The following is a 17,665-nucleotide window of genomic DNA, read 5'->3' on the forward strand; positions in this document are numbered from 1 at the left end:
CCTATACCATTTCGGACAAATGGCTGTCCAGTCTCTTCTTAAAAACTTCCAGTGTTGGAGCATTCACCGCTTCTGGAGGCAGGTTGTTCCACTGGTTAATTGTTCTAACTGTCAGGAAGTTTCTCCTTAGTTCTAGGTTGCTTCTCTCCTTGATTAGTTTCCACCCATTGCTTCTTGTCCTGCCTTCAGGCGCCTTGGAGAATAGCTTGACTCCCTCTTCTTTGGGGCAGCCCCTGAGATACTGGAACACTGCTATAATGTCCCTCCTCATACAAGCATATTTATCGTGGATTGTTTGGAAGCAGTTAAAACATAATGTTTGTATTAGAAGATATTTCACTAGGTGGCTGTACTTATTTACTTATATTCTTTGCTGTCCTTTGGTCATCAACTGGATGAGAAGTGAAACGTGTTCAAGGAAAAACAACAACAAAATCCAGTTGCCTTTTGGAAAAGCATCTTTGCGACAAAGAGAGAAGAGTGTTATATTTGGCCAGCCAGACCGTTTGACCCCTTTGGATGTTGAAGAACTCCGGAGGACCAGCTGAGTCCAGAGGCAAAACTTCTTGGTGCCCTCAACAGACATGGCATCCCTGGCTTCGGTTAACATGCCAGGGTCTACCCACGGCTTGCAGTTCATAAGTAGCCATCTTTGCTATCTAGGATCAGAGGCTGGACCAGAACTGCAAGCCCTGAGCATTGGAGCATCATCCATGCCAGAGGTGGTCACTGGCGGTCAGTCGCCTGAGTTGGCCTGAGGGCAAAGCCATCTGCTGGGCAGGAAGTGAGGTTAGGATGCTGAGCAAGACAGCTCAGGGGGTCTTGCCCCCCCCCCAATCCCATGTGCCAGTTACTCCTCTCTCCAGCATTATGGGGGATGCGTCCCCTCTTTCCCTGCCCTCACTTTGAAGCGCCCGGCTAAAATTCCAGCTTGCGTCTGTTGCAAAGATTTTGGGGGTGGCTGATGGAAAGAGCTTTACAAGCTATGGGAATCCTCCACTTACGACCACAAATGAGCCCAAAATTTCCAAGCAAGACCCTTGCTAAGTACGTTTTGTCCCATTTAATGACCTTTTAAGTGAATCACATGGATGCTAAGTGAATCACATTGACTTTGCTGGCTAGAAGGTCGCGAAAGGGGATCACGTGACCCCCCCTCGCCTCCGGGGACGCTGCGACCGTCATAAATACGAGTCAGTTGCCAAGCCTCTGAGTTTTGATCACGGGACCCACGGGGATGCTGCAACGGTCGTAAGGGTGAAAAATGGTCATAAGTCGCTTTTCAGCACCATTGTACCTTGGAATGGTCACTAAACAAACCGTTGTAAATTGAGGAGTGCCTGTATCCTGTCTGGAAGTGGGGTTGGTCGATCTACTGAGAGGTTTCTCCCTCAGAATTCAGCTAATAAGATCAGGCAGCTGTTTCAGGATCTCCAGAAGCTTTCAAAGGTGGATTTGTTGGCCAACCAGCCTCACCTGGAAGGTCAATTTTGAAGGAAGTTGGTCTCTCCCAAAGCTGCAGCTTCTTCCGGCCCAACTCCGGTTTTTCCTGATGGTTCCTCTTGAGGAGCTTCAGCACCTCTTGATGGAATTCGCTTCACTGGGGAAGAGAAAGATGACCGTTATGGACATTCCCTCTGCGTTCCTTTGACTTGTTTCCAAAATGGTGATAGGAGAGATTCATGCAGTTCTGTGGGTACCAGGCAGCCTAGAAGTCCCCACCGCCTAGAATAAGGGTGTCCAACCTTGGGCACTTTTAAGACTTGTGGACTTCAACTCCCAGAATTCCTCAGCCAGCATGTAACAGTTACATGCTGGCTGTCACCACAACTGAGAGGGACCTTGGAGTCTGTCAAGGTAATGATTTAAAAGCTAACCAGCTTATGTAATGTAAGAGGTAAGATGTAATGATAGAAATGACTCAGCAGGGTCTGTGTCTCTTTAAGAGCCTTTGTATAAAAACTGGAAGTTTTTAAGAAGAGACTGGACAGCCATTTCTCTGAAATGGTATAGGCTTTCCTTCCTGAGCAAGGGGTTGGACTAGATGACCTCCAAGGTCCCTTCCGATTTTATTATTATTATTAACAACCTGCCTCCAGAAGCTGTAAATGCTCCAACACTGGAAGTTTTTAAGAAGATACTGGACAGCCACTTGTCTGAAATGGTACAGGGTCTCCTGCCTGAGCAAGGGGTTGGACTAGATGACCTCCAAGGTCCCTTCTGACTTTATTATTATTATTATTATTATTATTATTATTATTATTATTATTATTATTATTATTATTATTATTATTATTATTATTATTATTATTAAGGGAAGGTTCTGCTGAGGGGTTCTCTCTCTTCCGTTTCCTGCTGTAATTGTGGTTTGTATTAGCATGTGTATTTATATTGTTCCTGGCGTATCATATTGTTGTAGATAGTGTAGGATAAACCACCATTTAATACAAACCACTGTTTACTGTGTTATCTCGTGCAAGAAGACTGTGCACGCTCTGACAGAGTCCTAGTGGATGATCACTTAAACAGGAGCCAGCCATGTGCAGCAGCAACCCAAAAAGCTAACACAATCCTTGGTTGCATAAACAGAGGCATAGAATCAAAATTATGTGAAGTATTAGTACCACTTTATAAAGCCTCAGTAAGTCTACACCTGGAATCCTGCATCACCACATTACAAAAAAAAAATGTTGAGCGTTTGGAAAAAATTCAGAGAAGAGCAACTAAGATGATCAAAGGTTTATGGAGACTAAAACATACGGAGAACGGCTGCAGGACTTGGGTTTGGCTAGTCTGAAGAAAAGAAGAAATAGGGGATACAGGATAGCAGTCTTCCAGTATTTGAGGGGCTGCCACAAAGAAGAGGGGGGTCAACATATTCCCCAAAGCACCAGAAGGCAGGAGAACAAACAACAGATGGAAACTGACCCAAGAGAGAAGCAACCTGGAATTAAGGAGAAACTTCCTAACAGTGAGGACAATTAACCAGGGGAACTCCTTGCCTCCAGAAGTTCCCTCACTGGAGGCTTTTAAGAAGAGACTGGACAGCCACTTGCCTGAAATAATATAGGATTTCCTGCTTGAGCTGGGGCGTTGGACTAGAAGACCTCCAAGGTCCCTTCCAACTCTATTCTAACAATGAAAGGACACCCCTGGCTTAGCCCAACAGCCTTGGAAAGATGCCTTTTGAGGAAAGAAAGCAACACAAAGTTGTCGCTGCAGGCACCACCCAAAGTGCACTCCTGGGGTTTAGCGAAGATAAAGAATCCAATCTATTTCCTTTGGACCTTTTCCTGGTGGTGATTCAAAAGGAAAAAGCTCCACCAGGAAATCCTTTCTCTCTTCCGCTCTTCCTGGGCAAAAGTTCACCAGGAAATACAGAGAGCTCCTTTTAACTCTTTCTTTGGGGTGTGTGTGTCCTTTTGTTGACATTTTGCTCTTGAGTACCAATGCACCTACATACAGGCAGTCCTCAAGTTACAACGCTTCATTTCGTGACCATTCAAAGGTTCAAAGGCTCTGAAAAAAGGGACTTCGGGCCGTTTTTCACACTTACGACCGTTGCAGCGTCTCCCGTGATCACGGGATCCAAATTCGGACGCTTTGGCAACTGACTCGTATTTACGACGGTCGCAGCATCCCCAGCGTCACGTGATCCCTTTTGCAACCTTCTGACAAGCAAAGTCAACAGGGTAAGCCGGATCCACTTAATAACCGGGTTACTAACTTAGCCGCTGCAGTGATCCGCTTAACGTCGGTGGCGAGAAAGGTCGTACAACGGGGCAAAACTCACTTAAGAAATGTTTCGCTTAGCAACATAACTTTGGGGCTCCTGCACTGACTTACGCTGCGGGGTTTATGAAGTTCAATCAACTCTGAGCAGCGTGCAGTTCTTCGATTCTGTAATCTTGAGTTAAAAACAGGCCAGTGACAATCATCCAAACCAAATAATAATAATAATAATAATAATAATAATAATAATAATAATAATAATAATAATAATAATAATAATAATAATAATAAAGTTGGAAGGGACCCTGGAGGTCATTGAGTCCAACCCCCTGCTTAGGCAGGAAACCCTATACCATTTCAGACAAATGGCTGCCCAGTCTCTCCTTAAAAACTTCCAGTGTTGGCGCATTCACCGCTTCTGGAGGCAGGTTGTTCCACTGGTTAATTGTTCTCACTGTCAGGAAGTTTCTCCTTAGTTCTAGGTTGCTTCTCTCCTTGATAGATTTCCATCCATTGTTTCTCATCCTGCCTTCAGGGGCTTTGGAGAACAGCTTGACTCCCTCTTCTTTGGGGCAGCCCCTGAGATACTGGAACACTGCTATCATGTCCCCCCTCGTCCTTCTCTTCGTTAAACTAGACATACCCAATTCCAGCAACCGTTCCTTATATGTTTTAGCCTCCACTCCCCTTATCATCTTTGTTGCTCTTCTCTGTACTCTTTCCAGAGTCTCAGCATCTTTTTTACATCGTGGTGACCAAAACTGGATGCCATATTCCAAGTGTGGCCTTACCAAGGCCTTGTAAAGTGGCAACTCCTGGTTACAGCTAGCGTTGATTAATTTTGGGAAGCAAAGCAGGGTAAGGATGGGTTAATTCACCATTAGGAGACTACCGGGCCATCTTGGGGTGGAAGAATAAACCGAAGGTAAAAATATCTTGCAAAAAACGAAAGACAAAAGACTTCCTGTTGGTGAAAATTGGACGCAACCTTGAAGTCGCCAAGAATCAAAGCTGAGTAGGGGGCAATCCGTATTTCAGAGGTCTCCAACCTTTCTGGGTTGACGGCCCGGTGGGAAAAGGAGGGGCAGGCACCTTTATGTGCGCATGCGCACACGTGGAAAGGTGGCTGTGTGTGCATGCATGCAAACAGGGCCACGAGCATGCGCGCTCCGCAAATGGGGCTGCTAGCGCCGGCACAAGTCATGCACTGGTGCACGGCTCAGGGCTTGGCTAGCTCCAACACTGGAAGTCTTTAAGAAGAGATTGGACAGCCATGCTTGTGAGTTGAGGACTGCCTGCATTGCTAATATTTGGACTGCTTAGTACAAAAATGCAAGCTGTTGTTGCTGGGGCTGGTACCAGCACAGCAAAGAGGCCAAGGAGAGTGTAACTCTGGAGCAGGCAGTTGACAGAGTAGACAGCTTCCTGACAGCAAGAACAAATGACCAGTGGAACGCCTTGCCTCTAGAAGTTGTCAGTGCTCCAACACTGGAGGTCTTAAAGAAGATATTGGACAGCCATTTGTCTGAAATGGCATAGGGTCTCCTGCTTGGGCAGAGGTTGGACTAGAAGACCTCTGAGATCCCTTCCAACTCTCTTATTCTATATTCTCCTGAACTCTGATTTTAGGTCAAGGGTGGAGTTGACCTAAATCAGGGATGTGGAACTATGGCCCCTGTATGACTTGTGGACTTCAACTCCCAGAATTCCTGAGACAGTTAGAACAATTAACCAGTGGAACAACCTGCCTGCAGAAGTGGTGAATGCTCCAACACTGGAAGTTTTTAAGAAGACTGGACAGCCATTTGTCCGAAATGGTGTAGGGTTCCTGCCTGGGCAGGGGGTTGGACTCGATGACCTCCAAGGTCCCTTCCAACTTTATCATTATCATTATCATTATTTCCACAAGTCATACAGGGGCCATGGTTCCCCACCCCTGGCCTAAATCCTTTCATGCAGCTGCTTCATGCAAACACTGGTGTCCCCAGCAGAGGGCAGCATTGGGCAGCTATGGTTCCCCTCAACAAGAATGGCAAAAGGGCTCCCAGGGCAGGCAGTTCAGGAAACCGAAATGCTGATTGTTTGCCCCCACGAGAGAGGGGAAGAATCGTTTCCCAAGTGGCACTGGATGAAACTGTAGAACTGGAAGCAAGATGGTTCCTAAGGAAAGATCCTGCGTGCCGGGAAGACAGGAGACTTGCAATCCATGGAGAAAAGTGCCTGAAGGCAGGACAAGAAGCAACGGATCATGGAAACTCATCAAGGAGAGAAGCAACCTGGAACTAAGGAGAAACTTCCTGACAGTGAGAACAATTAACCAGTGGAACCACCTGCCTCCAGAAGCGGTGAATGCTCCAACACTGGAAGTTTTTAAGAAGAGACTGGACAGCCATTTGTCTGAAATGGTATAGGGTTTCCTGCCTGAGCAGGGGGTTGGACTCGATGACCTCCAAGGTCCCTTCCAACTTTATTATGATTATTATTATGGTCGTAAGTGGAAGACTACCTGTATTCCATACAATCTGAGAAGGCTTACAACAGTCACATCCTTGTGAATACTCTGGGAGTCGACGACAGGCCAAAAGGAAGGGCTGCGAACTGGAATCCAGAACTGGATGCTCTGGTTCGAATCTCGGGAAAGTTCCTATACTGGTAGTCCTCGACTTATGACAATTGAGCTCCACATTTCTGTTGCTAAGCAAAGCAGTCGTTAGGTGAATCACTGTGGTGGTTAAGTTAGTGACGTGGATGTTAAGTGGGTCTGCCTTCCTGGTGAACTTTGCTCGCCGGAAGGTCGCAGAAGGGGATCGCGTGACCCCAGGACGCTGCGACCGTCATAAATACGAGCCGGTTGCCAAGCAGCTGAATTTTGATCACGTGACCCTGGGGATGGTGCAATGGTTGTAAGTGTGAAAAAACGGTCCTAAGTCACTTTTTTCAGTGCCGTTGTAACTTTGAATGGTTGCTAAATGAACTGTTGTATAGAATAATATAAAGTAATTGTCCTGCAAGGCCTTTTTCCAAGATATAAACCAGGGTCCATTTTAGTTTAATAGATAAATTGTAGTGTTTGATGATATCTGACTATTCCTTAATCGGTTTGGGAATAATGAAGGTACTATAAACCTAAGAACTGATTGCCTGTAAGCTAGGAAAGTGGATTTTCTAAAATATTCAGGGATAATTATTCGAGTAAAATCTCTTTGTTGATAGACTTGCAGATCTCAAATGCTATTACACAAATTAATAGTGATATTAATAGATGGTTAACAATCCCTATGAGACGCTGGAGAAGAATTAAATGTGGTAACAATGAATATGTATAACTTTGCAATGGTTACATAGTTTAACAGGGACGCCTCTGTTAATTCCCCTTAGATAGTTTTGATAATGTAATGATTAAATTTGTAAAGAATGGTAAGGACTCTGAGATGGTTTCTTTCTGGGTTATGGTTCCCAATGGGGTTTTAATCTTCCAAATTATTATTGTATTATACCAGCAAGCATATTTATTAGCCCTTGCTTTTCTTGGTATTAAAATGGCACTGATTATTTATTTATTTATTTATTTATTTATTTATTTATTTATTTATTTATTTATTTATTATTTATTTATTTAATTGAATTTTTACCCCGCCCTTCTCCTTACGGACTCAGGGCGGCTGACAGCCTGATAAAAAACAAATACAAAAATACCCCAATTTAAAAACATAATTAAAATGAAATATTAGATTTGGCCTGTGTCAATTTAAAATTGTTTTTAAAACCCCGCTAAAAATCTCCCCTTAGGCCAGTCCTGCTTGTTGAAATAGCCATGTCTTGAGGGCGTGGCGAAAAGATAGGAGATCCGGAATCGTCCGGATCTCGGGGGGTAGTTCGTTCCAGAGGGTGGGGGCACCCACAGAGAAGGCCCTCCCCCTGGGGGTCGCCAGCCTACATTGCTTGGCCAACGGCACCCTGAGGAGGCCCACTCTGTGGGAGCGTACCGGTCTGTGGGAGGGAATCTGTGGCAGAAGGCGGTCTCGTAGATATCCAGGTCCTATGCCATGGAGCGCTTTAAAGGTGGTAACTAACACCTTAAAGCGTACCCGGAAGGCCACTGGCAACCAGTGCAGCTCGCGCAGCAGCGGTGTCACATGGGAGCGACGAGTCCCTCCCAACACCGCCCGCGCGGCCGCATTCTGGACCAGCTGGAGCCTCCGAGTGCTCCTCAAGGGAAGCCCCATGTAGAGAGCATTACAGTAGTCCAGGCGGGAGGTGACGAGGGCATGGGTGACTGTGCGCAAGGCGTCGCGGTCCAGAAAAGGCCGCAACTGGTAAATCAGGCGTACCTGATAAAATGCCCCCCTGGTCACGGCCGACAACTGGTCTTCCAGTGTCAGCCGTGGGTCCAGGAGGACCCCCAGGTTGCGTACCCTCTCCGAGGGAGCCAGAATTTCGCCCCATATATATTATGTACCATTTTGAGCACAGTTAGACTTTTTATTCTATCAACTCTGAAATCCTGGGAAATATGTTATTCCCAGCTTTGGAGGCAATTAGACATAATGGGATATTATTGGGAAAACGAATTAAAATTTTCTTATTCTTATGAGATATTCATTCTCTGAAATAACCCTTTTTTAAAAAAAATAGCAGGAGAAGCAATCCAGCGGTTCCGATGTTACTAAGTCAAAGATCTTAGGTTTTTTAAAAGTAATTTTTTGTTAATGATCTCATTAACTTTTAATAAAATGTGTGAGTCAGAAAAGGGATTACCAGATTCCTCTTATTCTTTCTCTTTTGTTTTCTCCTGAAGTACCTGGATAAGATTATCTAGAAGTAAAATTAGAACTAGGATTAAGATCACACGTAGTCCTCAATTTATAGCCAATCATTTAGCAACTGTTTGAAATTATATATATATATATAAATATAAAAACGTTATAAGCCACCAAGAGTTAACTTGCTTGAGCTGGTTGGCTATAGAAACCAAGTAAATAAATAAAATGAATATAATCGCCCTGAAAAAAGTGAATTATGACTGGTCATCACACTTATTATGACAACAGCATCCCCCCCAGATCAAAATTCAGCCACTTGGCAACTGGCATGTACTTATGTCAGTTGTAGTGTCCTATGATCCTGTGATTGCCATTTGTGACCTTCTGATAAGCAAAGTCAATGGGGGGGGGAGCCGGATCCACTTAACGACCACATGACTCACTTAACGACTGCACGGTTCGCTTAACGACCGTGGCAAAAAGATTGTAAAATTGGGTGTGAACAACCTAATGAGAGTCTCCTAACGACCATGTGAGTCGCTTAACAACTGCAACCCAAAAAAAGTTTGTAAAATCAGGCGGAATTCAGTTAATGACCACATCGCTTAGTGACAGAAGACCTAACTGTGGTCTTAAGTCAAAGCCTTCCTGCCTGTGAAAAAGGCAGGAAGTCTTCCTAACGGGCTGTGTTAACTTTGAGAGATTGGAGGGAAAAGCCACCACCAAGAGATCCCTGAAGCCTGAGGCAGAAATGTAATTGGGGAAAAATGCCTCAGAGGTGACTTCTTTTGAGGAGGGAGCAAATTGAGGCTGGCAAGACTCTGTTTTAATAAAAATTAGTAAGAGTTATGAGCATTTGGTTTTCTGAGGCTGGCCTATTCTGAAGTTCTTTCGTTTTCCACAAGAGCCTGAACACTTGAGGCGACGTTTTCCCTCAGAGCAGTTGCCCAGCTCCAAACTTAGGATAAAAACTAAGACCGAGAGGGCCTTCTCTGAGGGAAAACCCCCCAATTCTGACAGAAACGACCCCCCTCAAGGGGGAGCCCAGCGCAGACCCTCCTCTCCCCTCGGCCGCCGCGCGGCTCTCTCTTCCCTCAGCCGGCCGCTCCCGCCTCAAAAGCGAGGAGGAGGGGCGCCCTTCGCCGTTGCCGGGGCGACCGCAGAAGCCCCGCCTCGCCCCCATCCGCCTTCCCTGCAGCCGCCCCGACGCCCCGCCCCGGAGGGCGGAGCCGCCCCGCCCACCGCCCCGCCCCGTCGTCGCCCGATGCCGGCCCGGGAGCGGCCGAGCGAGGCAGCAGCAGCAGCGGCGGCGGCGGCAGCCGGAGCGGCGAGGCGAGGCTCGAGCGGGACCGCAGCAAGCCGAGGTGAGGGAGCGCCGGGCCGGGTCGAGGCTGAAGGGGAACCCACCGGCACGGGGCCTCCGGGCGCGCGCTCGGCCCTCCTGCCCTGTTTGGAGGGGAGGGAGGGAGGGGTCGGCACGTCTGAATGCACGCGTGTCTCCCCACGCGTGTCTGGTTGGGGCCAGCCGGCGGCCGTCTGGAAAGAGCCTCCCCGAGCCGGGCGGGGCGGAGAGAGCGCCCGCCAGGCAGCGAGGGAGCCGCGGCCGAAGCGCAAACTACAACTCCCAGCAGCCCCGCGCTGACGGCAGGCGGCAAGGCATGCCGGGAAGGGTAGTTCGGGAAAGCCTCGCAGGGCATCGCGGATTACCCAGCGATTCCTGCTCAACGCCTTTGGGGTAATTCCACCCGGGGGGAGGCGAGGGGGGGCTGGTCTGTGGTGGGGGGCTTGGAAGCGGTCGCGGGGGGGGCTGGGCGTGTCCTGGCCTCCCCCCCCTTTGCAAAAGATGCCAGGTGCGCCTTTGAAGTGGCCTAAGGTGTGCGGTGCCTGGGAGCCTCCGGGGGGGGGCACCGCGGGAGGGGGGGTGCCCTTGGAATTGGGGAAGTCGGGGGGGGAAGACAGGCCGTCCCGGGAGGGCCGGGTGTGGGCTGTGTAACCCTTGCCTAACTGCCCCTCGGATGCAGCATTGGGGGGGGGGTGCCCGAGTGCAGGGGCTTTTTGTACGTGTGTGTGTGTGTTGCACGCATTTGTGGAAAGGCGTGTGCGTGTGCACGAGCCGCTCCTGGCGGGTTTGCAAGGGCCGGCCTGATCCAGCGCGGAGTTCCTCTTCCTTGACACCTTTCTGGGTGTGTGTTTGCCTTTCTGGAGCTCACTTTGCCCCGGTTCTGCGGCAGAGGAGGGTGGGGGGGCTGCCCCCCCCGTTTCTCATGGGGAGGGGGAGAGACTCTGGTGGTTTCCAGCCGGCAGGTTGGGGGAGGTCCCAGGGGTGGGGTCTGGCAGGGCTTTTGCCGGTGCTTTGTGTCTGTGTGTTGCACACCACAACTGATGTGTGGTGTAGAGAGGGGTGTGTGTGTGGGGGGGGGGAGATGGGGCTGGAAAGGAAATAAGGTTTTTTGGGGGGGTTCCCTTCTTATCTAAGGAATAAGGCATGTTTGGTCTAAGGCAGGGGTCTTCCAACTTGGCCCTTTGATGACTTGTGGACTTCAACTCCCAGAATTCCTCAGCCAGGCATGCTGGCTGAGGAATTCTGGGAGTTGAAGTCCACTCCTCTTAAAGTCTATATCAGGGGTCTTCAAACTTGGCCTCTGGAGGTTTCCAACTGGCAGTTTGGGGGAGATCCCAGGGGTAGAGTTTGGCATTTGTGTCTGTGTTGCACACCACAGCTGATGTGTGGTACAGAGAGGGGTGTGTGTGTGGGAGGGGGAAGATGGGGCTGGAAAGGAAATAGTCAGTGTGTGTGTGTGTGTGCCCTTATCTATGGAATAAGGCATGTTTGGTCTAAGGCAGGGGTCTTCCAACTTGGCCCTTTTATGACTTGTGGACTTCAACTCCCAGAATTCCTCAGCCAGAATTCTGGGAGTTGAAGTCCACAAGTCATAAAAGGGCCAAGTTGGAAGACCCCTGTCCGAGGGTGATTAATTTTTTTTAGAAATCCTGGCTTTTATAACCTTAAGTCCCGGCTTTCAAATACTGACACATGAAGATGGAGAACAGCTTTTTTTACCTGTTGGACATAAATATGCCTTTGCTGGGGATTTGGTACATTGCAACAGGGGCTGGTTATGTCCTCCTTATAGTTGCACCTAGCTTTTTCTATTATTTTTTTTGGCCTTTCTGCTTCCTGTTTGCCCACCTCCCTAAAAAAAGAAAAAGCAACAGATGTTGACCATCCACCAGTCAGGAAGGGTTTTTATTCCAGAAAGGGAATCGGAGGCGGTAGCTTCCTTTATTGTCTCTGCTTGTTTTGTGGGTTTTTTTTTTTTCCTGGCTGTTTTCAAGTTTTGGATTCTTCTTTTTTACATTTTCCACATCTGGACCCCAGTTTTGCTTGTTACATTATTTAAATCTAGATGACGCCCATCTCGCTGTAAAGCAGCTCACATCGTCAGAACACAACCGTATAAAATAACTAGAAGGTTAAAACTTTAAAAGTGAAAAAATAAGCAAAAATGAATCAATATGTAAATACAGTAGAGGTGGAATTTTACAAGCTTCAGAGATACCTCTCCCAGCTGCGGAGTTTCTTAAGACCATTTTACCTTGTTTATTCAGAAGAGACAAACGTGATTTTTTTTTTTTTGCAGAGGCCCAATGCATATGTGTGAATATGTCAGGGGCGTCCTCGGTTTTTTAATACACTGCTTNCAGGGAAAGCCGGTTCCAGCCGTGGGATGGGGAAGCTGCCTTTTCTGCCTTCCCACCTGTGCGGCGGCCGTTTTTCACCTGTCTTGTCTTTATCACCCAGGTGGGCTTTTCCCGGTTGAGCCCAGCGCTGCGTGTGCCGGTCCAGCCCTTCTTGTCAAGGGCGGGGCCCGGTTGTGCAAATAACGCTGTGCCAATCTGCTGGACTTGCTCACCTGCCTCACCTGGCTGGAATGGAGGGGAGAGTTCAGGTGAATTGCTCTCGGCACAAGTTGCCTTCAGGCGTTTAATAATAATAATAATAAAGTTGGAAGGGACCTTGGAGGTCATCTAGTTCAACCCCCTGCTCAGGCAGGAAACCCTACACCATTTCAGACAAATGGCTGCCCAGTCTTCTTGAAAAACCTCCAGTGATGGATCAGCCACAACTTCTGGTGGCAAGCTTTTCCACGGATTAATTGTTCTCACTGTCAGGAAATTTCTCCTTAGTTCCAGGCTGCTTCTCTCCTGGATGAGTTTCCATCCGTTGCTTCTTGTCCGGCCTTCAGCTGCTTTGGAGAATAAGTTGATCCACTCCTCTTTGTTGAAGCCCCATAGATACTAGAATACTGCTATTCCTGCTTTTCCCAAATAGTTTGGCACATTGCATTTTAATAATAATAATAAAGGTGGAAGGGACCTTGGAGGTCATCTAGTCCAACCCCCTGCTCAGGCAGGAAACCCTGTACCATTTCAGACAAATGGCTGTCCAGTCTCTTCTTAAAAACTTCCAGTGTTGGACCATTCACAGCTTCTGGTGGCAAGCAGTTCCACTGGTTAATTGTTCTAACTGTCAGGAAATTTCTCCTTAGTTCTAGGTTGCTTCTCTCCTTGATGAGTTTCCATCTGTTGCTTCTTGTCCTGTGCTTTGGAGAACAGCTTGACTCCCTCTTCTTTGGGGCAGCCCCTGAGATACTGGAAGACTGCTATCATGTCCCCCCTCGTCCTTCTCTTCCTTAAACTAGACATACCCAATTCCAGCAACCGTTCCTGATATGTTTTAGCCTCCAGTCCCCTGATCATCTTTGTTTAGTTCGAAGGCACAACGGCAGCGAGACAAGGGACTGGTGATCGTTTTTCACACTTAACGACCGTCGCAGCATTCCCCCGGCGTCGTGTGATCAAGATTCAGACGCTTGGCAACTAACTCGGGTTTATGACGGTCGCAGCGTCCTGGGATCCCCTTTTGGGACCTTCTGATGAGCAAATGGGGGGAATCCAGATTAACAAACAAATCAGTGATTCGCATTAACAACGGTGGCGAGAAAGGTTGTAAAACGGGACAAAACCCGCTTAACGTAAGTCCACTTAGCGTGGTTGCTGGCCTCTGGTGGAGGGGCCTGATTGTTGGGGTGCCTTGTGGGGAGACCCCGTCTGGTGGGAGATCAAGTTTGAGAAGGTTTGGAAATTTCTGCCGGTTGCTGGGGATCTTACGTTTATCTTCCCCTAACTTTTATACTTTTATCTTCAATCTGGACTCGGCCTGGGAATGAGTAGCTTGTTCGAAATATGTGTAGGAGGGCAGCCTTGTGTCCTGTGTAAAGGTCCCAGGGGGGCAGGCCTTGAATTGTTCAGTTTGTGAACAAAAGGTTGTTGAGGGAGTGAGGAAAGAAGACTAATTAAGGACTGTAAATCTGCAGAGTTGAGTTTCTCCTCCTTGGCCATTTTAACGGGGTGGATTTCCACTCCCAGAATCCCCCAGCCTGCATGCTTTAAGAGGGGTGGGCTTCCACTCCCAGAATCCCCCAGCCAGCATCTTTTAAGAGGGGTGGGCTTCCACTCCCAGAATCCCGCAGCCTGCATGCTTTAAGAGGGGTGGACTTCCATTCCCAGAATCCCCCAGCCACCATGCTTTAAGAAGGGTGGACCTCCACTCCCAGAATTCCCCAGCCAGCCTGCTTTAAGAGGGGTGGGCGTCCACTCCCAGAATCCCCCAGCCAGCCTGCTTTAAGAGGGGTGGGCTTCCACTCCCAGAATCCCCCAGCCAGCATGCTTTAAGAAGGGTGGACCTCCACTCCCAGAATTCCCCAGCCAGCCTGCTTTAAGAGGGGTGGATTCCAACTCCCAGAATCCCCCAGCCAGCCTGCTTTAAGAGGGGCAAACTTCCACTCCCAGAATACCCCAGCCAGCATCTTTTAAGAGGGGTGGACTTCCACTCCCAGAATCCCCCAGCCAGCCATGCTTTAAGAGGGGTGGGCTTCAACAGTCGCTAAACAATGCTCGTAAATTGAGGATTATCTGTATTGAAGCATCCCACCCTCGCCATTTCTTTTGGGGGCGGGTCAGTAGCTGATTCAAAATTAGGAACAGAACGAATAAAGAAAAAAAGGAAGAAAATATAGCTCTATTGTAGTTTACACCAGCCCAGTTCACTTGACTTCTCTGCATTATTATATTTTTGCAAACCACTCTTGCTTTGAAATCGACCCCTGGTATAAATTGCGGGGGAGGAGGGGGGGGAAACCTGGCCTGCAGAGAGGAGAAGGGTGGAAATTTAATGGCCTCTCCCGAACTCGGTGGGAGAAAAACAGAGCCGGCTCCCTCCAGCCAGCTCAGAGAGAGGCAGGATTTCTCTCCCTTGTTGTGTTTGCACAACAAGGGCCTTTGTGAAGACCCCCCCCCCAGGCTGGGTCACTCCAGGAAGGGCTGGCAGGGACACCAGCCCTCCCCACTTACCAGCTGTTCAGCACGGACTTAACCACTGGAGGGGGGGGAGATTAAGAAGAGACTGGACAGCCATTGGTCTGGAATGGTCTAGTATTGAGGATTGCTTGAATAGGGGGTTGGACTAGAAGATCTCCAGGGTCCCTTCCAAACTTAGGATTCTATGAGGGAGGGAGGGTGGAAGGAAGGATGGAAGGAAGAAGAGAGGGAGGGAGGCAGGGTGAGAAGGAAGAGAGGAAGGAAAGAGGGAGGGAGGCAGGGAAAGAAAGGTAGGTAGGTAGGTAGGAAGGAAGGAAGGAAGGAAGGAAGGAAGGGGATGGGAATGAGGAGGGAGGAGGAAAAGGAGGGAGGGAGTGTGGAAGGAAGGAAGGAAGGAAGGAAAGAAGGAGAGAGAGGTAGGCAGTGGGAAGAGGAAGAGAGGAAAGGGAAGGAAGGAAGGAAGGAAGGGGATGGGGATGAGGAGGGAGGAAAGAAAGGAAGGTCCCTTCCAATATTATTATTATTAAGGAAAGAAAGGAAAAAAGGGAGGAAGGAAGGAAGGAAGGGAGAAAGGAAGGAAGGAAGGGAGAAAGGAAGGAAGGAAGGAAGGAAGGAAGGAAGGAAGGAAGGAAGGGCAATGGATGGAAACTAATCAAGGAGGGAACCAACCTAGAATTAAGGAGAAATTTCCTGACAGTGAGAACAATTCATCTGTGGAACTGCTTGCCTCCAGAAGTTGTGGGGTTTTTTAAGAAGAGGTCGGACAGCCATTTGTCTGGAATGGTCTACTCTAGGCAGGGCCTCCTGCTTGAACAGAGGGCTGGACTAGAAGACCTCCGAGCTCCCTCCCAACTCTTGTTATTCTGAGTTATCCCAGGCCAGGGGCTTCCCAAACCTCCGTAAATCACCCCCAATTGGATAAAAATGTTCTTTTCTGTGGGTAACAACACACAAACCCATTTCCCATCACAACAGGGGACATTTAAGTGGATGCAAAGATTCCCCCCCCCCTGTCCTAAAATAGATTTAAATGTCTCCCAAAATATTCCTATTGAGACAAAAATCGATCCACTCGCCGATAGTAATTTGCTGAAATGACATCAGGGGTCATTCCGTGAGATTGTTTTCATAATGCAGAGAGTCTTCGGGTTACACCTGTTTGTTAAGTGACTGTGCAAAGTTGCAAGGGGCCTGAAGGAAGGGACTTACAACAGGTCAACTGGTTGACCCCCACTCCTCTCTCTGTGACAGCCCCTCAAATATTCATGTCACCCCTAGTCCTTGTCTTTGTTGGCCCAGGCATTTCCAGTTCCTGCAACCGTTCTTCAGATGTTTTAGCCTCCAGTCCCCTAATCATCTTGGTTAACAGAGTGACAGAGCTGGAAGGGACCTTGGAGGTCTTCTAGTCCACCCCCCCTGCTCAAGCAGGAGATGCTGTTCCATCTCAGACAAGTGACTGCCCTATCTCTTCTTGAAAACCTCCAGTGATGGAGCATCCACAACTTCTGGAGGCAAATTGTTCCACTGGATAATATAATAGAATAGAATAGAATAGAATAGAATAGAATAGAATATATGGAATGGAATAGAATAGAATATGGATAGAATAGAATAGAATAGAATAGAATAGAATAGAATAGAATAGAAAATATGGAATAGAATAGAATAGAATAGAATAGAAAATATGGAATGGAATAGAATAGAATAGAATAAAATAGAATATGGAAAGAATAGAATAGAATAGAATAGAATAGAATAGAATAGAAGCTGGAAGGGACCTTGAAGGTCTTCTAGTCCAGCCCCCTGCTTAAGCAGGAGAACCTACATCATTCCTATACCATTTCAGACCAATGGCTGTCCAGTCTCTTCTCAAAAACTTCCAGTGTTGGAGCATTCACAGCTTCTGGAGGCAAGGAGTTCCACTGGTTAATTGTTCTAACTGTCAGGAAGTTTCTCCTTAGTTCTAGGTTGCTTCTCTCTTTGGTCAGTTTCAATCCTTCTTGTCCTCACTGTCAGAAAATCCCTCCTTATTTTGAGTATGGATCTCAAAATACAGTATAACAGAGTTGGAAGGGACCTTGGAGGTCTTCTAGTCCAACCCCCTGCTCGAGCAGGAGGTCTTATACTAAGTCACACAAATGGTTGTTTCAGTCTTTTCTTGAAAACGTCCGGTGATGAAGCACCCACAACTTCTGGAGGCAAGGAGTTCCACTGGTTAATTGTCCTCACTGTCAGGAAGTTTCCTTAGTTCCAGGTTGCTTCTCTCCTTGATGAGTTTCCATCCGTTGCTGCTTGTCCTGCCTTCAGGGGCTTTGGAGAACAGCTTGACTCCCTCTTCTTTGGGGCAGCCCCTGAGATACTGGAACACTGTTATCATGTCACCCCTCGTCCTTCTCTTCATTAAACTAGACCAGGGGTGGGGAACCTTGGCTCTTTTATGACTCGTGGACTTCAACTCCCAGAATTCCTGAGCCAGCCATGCTGAGGGGAAAGGGAGAGGTTTCCAAGCTGAGCCATCCTGGCTGAGGAATTCTGGGAGTTGAAGTCCACAAGTCATGAAGGGGCCAAAGTTCCCCCCATGCTGGCTGAGGAATTCTGGGAGTTGAAGTCCACCAGTCATGAAGGGGCCAAAGTTCCCCCCATGCTGGCTCAGGAATTCTGGGAGTTGAAGTCCACCAGTCACGAAGGGGGCATAGTTCCCCCATGCTGGCTCAGGAATTCTGGGAGTTGAAGTCCACGAGTCACGAAGGGGCCATAGTTCCCCCACGCTGGCTCAGGAATTCTGGGAG

This window comes from Protobothrops mucrosquamatus, unplaced genomic scaffold (genome assembly GCF_001527695.2).
Source record: "Protobothrops mucrosquamatus isolate PMUCROS unplaced genomic scaffold, P.Mucros_1.0 scaffold4427, whole genome shotgun sequence".
Taxonomy (NCBI): domain Eukaryota; kingdom Metazoa; phylum Chordata; class Lepidosauria; order Squamata; family Viperidae; genus Protobothrops; species Protobothrops mucrosquamatus.